The following is a 4,607-nucleotide window of genomic DNA, read 5'->3' on the forward strand; positions in this document are numbered from 1 at the left end:
CCTCACTTTTATATTGAGGTAAATTGACATTAATATACTTTAACGTGTCTCTGGTATCGTCTTCTGGTTTGTTTTCAGAATAAACACATCAAAACAATTTTGGTGGGACAGAGTCCAAACTCTAGATATCGGGTTAATATATTATATTGATATTCAAAAGTGTCACAATGTCAATGATTTGTATTTCAAAAACCTGACGTGCTAGCTTAATTCTGATTTCATATATGAAATCAGTGTGACAAACTTAATAAAGAGCTGCTCGGAAGTTCCCAGAAGCAAACAAAAAATATTTTTTTGTAGACCAGTGTAATCCATGATGTATTCTTTCGCTGTTTTCAGTTGGTGTTTTATACCTAACAGTACAATGGTTAGAACTCAAGAGTTCTGACTTCAAACTGAGACACTACCTATGTTGGTTTTGTATTTTTTCCATATATCATTTTTCACTAAAACATTACATTTTTCTATCAAATGTATGTTAGGCTAAATTTTGAACCTAAATTGTCCCTGTGGGGTCAGGGTGAAAATGTGAATGTGTGTGTGTGCTACTGTGGAATGATGTCTTATCCACGTAAATATGCAGTTTCAGAAAATGGATCAATTGTCTTATGGTTGTAAATCTATGTAATTATTCTAAACTTGTCTTAAGGAAACAACAATTTATAAAAAAAGACTGAATTACTCACTTCTTTCTCCATTTATATGTGAATTGAAAATTAAGAGTTGTTGTGTACTTTGACATTGTGATGTAATCTATCACTATTTTATGGAAATAGTAGAAACATTAGTACTGTCAAAAGAATAAGAAAAGAGACACAAAAAAGTTTGGGGCAGCCTTCTGTGTAGGGAATCCATTCCCGGTCTGGACATTTTTCATTCCCGCTTTCCCGGGAATGAAACTGCTGTAATTCTGTATATTCTGTAATGCTGTAATGGGTGATAAATTAGACTGGACTGCCAATACTGATACTCTGTGTAAGAGAGGACAGAGCCGGTTATACTTCCTTAGAAGGCTGGCGTCCTTCAACATCTGCAATAAGATACTGCAGATGTTCTATCAAACAGTTGTGGTGAGCGCCCCCTTCTACGCGGTGGTGAGCTGGGGAGGCAGCATTAAGAAGAAAGACGCCTCATGCCTGGACAAACTGGTGAGGAAGGCAGGCTCTATTGTTGGCATGGAGCTAGACAGTTTGACATCTGTGGCAGAGCAACGGGCACTCAGCAGGCTCCTGTCAATTATGGAGAATCCACTGCATCCACTAAACAGGATCATCTCCAGATAGAGGAGCAGCTTCAGCGACAGACTGCAGTCACCGTCCTGCTCCACTGACAGACTGAGGAGATCGTTCCTCCACCAAACTATGAGACTCTTCAATTCCACCGGGGGGGGGTAAACGTTAACATTATAAAAAGTTATTGTCTGTTTTTACCTGCATTATTATCAATCTTTAATTTAATATTGTTTTTTTGTATCAGTATGCTGCTGCTGGAAAATGTGAATTTCCCCTTGGGATTAATAAAGTATCTATCTATCTATCTAATTCCCGGGAAAACATGAACAGCCAAGCTCGCATATGTTGCGTGTAAAAGTGTAAAAATCGATCAAGAAATAACAGAGTTATAGTTGAAAATAATTAAGTGGTGCGGTTTTTTGGCCCACGGTGTAGTGTGTTGCGGATTAATTCAGTCAACAACAGACCAGCAGCAGTCAATCTCCCGGCTGACTGAGCACAGTGGACTGGGAGGACTCCGCACTCTGCAGCGCACAAATGCCGGGACGGGGCAGAGTTCATTGACGTCTGTGCTGTTGACAGCTTTGAACAGCAACTTGAAATTGCAATGCGTCAGTCTGTTGCATCCCCATTATCTGTGCTAAGAACCTTGCCATCGCAGAATGATGACAAGAAACTGGATGCATCAGTAAAAGCTGAAATGGCGGTGTTTCAGCGCAGCGGCAAGCGCGGGTGTTGTTTAGAACAAGTGTATCGGTATCTGATGACTGTGCCACCTACTTCAGTGGAGGCACAGTGTGCTTTCTCAGCGGCTGGCGTACTCTGCACAAAGGTGCGCTCTCGCCTGGAAGACCACAAGCTCGACACGTTGTGCTTTCTACGCTCTTATTACCGCAACTAACTAGATACATGTACTTATATGACAACATGAACTGCTTGTATTTAAGGTTAGTCTTTTATTGGTGTCAACATATTGCAGTAGTTTTATTAAAAATAAGTGTTGGTTGTTCTAAAACCGTTCACATGTGAAATGCCCGTGCACTGTGTCATCCTCGGGAGCCTGGGATTCCCGAATTGCCAGGAATGGATAAACCCATCCGGGAATGGATTCCCTACTCCTGTGTACTTTAACCCGGCTGCAAAAGTGATAAATAAATTGTACAGTAGTGTACAGACTGGAGTCCAAAACAGAACTGACTGGCTGAGGTAAAGATGGTGGTTTTAAAGCAAAGCAGAAGAAGTGATGTCATCGGGGTCGGGACCAGAACTGGAAGTGACATCATCAGGGTTGTAACTGGAAAGTGACATCATCAGGGCCAGGCAGAATTTCCTGAAACTGGTCTGCAGTGGAAAGAGAGAAAGGATTAGCGCACTCCGCCACCCCCTGGTCTGGTGTGGAATTACCTTCATTTGAGTCCTTTAGCCCAGAAGTCGGACTGAGTACAAGGCAGGGAATAGTCCTGGATTTGGTGTCTGTTATTCCCATGAAAACCCCTAATACCATTGCTACGGTGAATAATGGTGGTGGCAGCATTATACTATAGGGCGCTTCTCAGTGGCAGGGATAGGAAGACTGGTCACAATTGAGGGAAGGATGAATAAAGTCAAATATAGAGAGGTCTTTGAAGAAAATCTGCTCCTGAGTGCATGTAAGCTGAGACGGGGCAACTGTTCACCTTTCAGCACGACAATGACCTGAAGCATGCAGCCAAGACAATGTTCGAGTGGTTTTGAGACAATCTACAAGACCTTGAGTGGCCCAGCAAAGACCTGACTTAATTCTCATAGGACATCTGTGGAGAGACCTGAAGACGGCAGAACTTAAGAGAATCTGCCAGGAGGAATGGGGTAAACAGAGAGAGATCTGACCTCCACTGTGAAGCCACACGTGAAGGCTGTATGTGCACGAAGAGCCCGAAAGTGACTTTCACAGTAGTTACTGTTCACTGTTTGTGGATAGACTGCCCAGACCCACATGTGCAAAGCTTGTAGAGACCCAAGAAGACTTGAAGCTGTAACTTCTGCCAAATGGGGTTTCTACTAAGTATTTGAATGAAGGGTCTGAACACTTCTATGTATAAGAGATTTCAGTTTATTTTTAATAAATTTGAAAACCATTCTGAATTTTTTTTTTCACTTTGTCATTATTGAGTGGAGGTTGAAGGGCAAAAATGGCTTTTAAAATGAAATCTATAACACAAAAAAGTGTGCAGAAAGTGAAGAAGTCGGAACGAATTCTGAGTCCACTGTACCTAATTATTTAGATAGATAGATAGATAGATACTGGACCGCATATCTGCCTAAAGGATTGCCAACTGGGATCCCAATCCGTTTTGTTGTGTGGTGGGTGTAGCAATACGCTGTATCAGTGCATGATCCCCAACCTGACCTGACCTGCCTTGCCTTTTTCAGCTTTTGTAGGTGAGGCGGTAACAAACCAAAGATGGGCTACCGTTTCCTGCAGACACACTTCCACATGCCTAATTTAAAATGCCCAATTAAAATAATCATGCAGCTCTTTGCAATGTGGTGGAAAAACTGGAGTACCTGGAAAATGAACTCACATACACACAGACAGAACATGCAAACTCAGTACCAGAACAACAGTCAGAAACAAGAGCGCTGAATGACAAGGCAGCAGGACTAACCATTGCACCACCAAATGACCAACAAATAGATAACCTTTAGGAAAAATAATTTAAAATAAATTGTGCACGTATGTGTATTAATTTCAAGTCAACTTATTACTACAATATGCAATGACGCTCAACTGCTGTGTCCCTGCATAGTCTGCTGTAATTGCATCTTTCCTGTCTCATAGCGGGCGTGCTTAGCTTTAACTGTCTGACTCGTGAAGTGCTCATCCAGGGTTGTTTGCAGCCCTGCAGCCTTTGCTTCCGGCAATGTCATACTCTCGACCCCTTATTTAGCCTGAATCGAGCTAGAAAAGTGATAGATGATTGGATTATCATATCGTTATGATGCATTCGCAGCGTTCTTAGGTTTCGATTTCAGACTACAGCTCACTGAAATAAACTCTCGCACCCTCCGTCTTGGGGTGAAAAGTTAATAACCCAGAATAAACGCTGACACAAAACACGCACTCACCGAGTCTCCCAAGAGTCCACGATCAGGGGATGCGACAAATGAACCAGAGATCGTGGACTGCCATCTGGGCCACTTTGTTCAACAAGAATCATTTGCACTATATGCCATACAGTTAGCACTTTATAAACATAGAGCGTCCTGCTATCTCTGCTCCTCACTGAAGCGGTGCGCTAAAAAACTGATTTCCTGAAGTTGCGAGAAGGGCGGGGCTCCCGCACCTGCGGGCAGCGTGACTGGAGACGCCTGTTGCTAGGATACGCAAAATGA

This window comes from Erpetoichthys calabaricus, chromosome 15, assembly GCF_900747795.2.
Source record: "Erpetoichthys calabaricus chromosome 15, fErpCal1.3, whole genome shotgun sequence".
NCBI classification, from domain to species: Eukaryota; Metazoa; Chordata; class Cladistia; order Polypteriformes; family Polypteridae; genus Erpetoichthys; species Erpetoichthys calabaricus.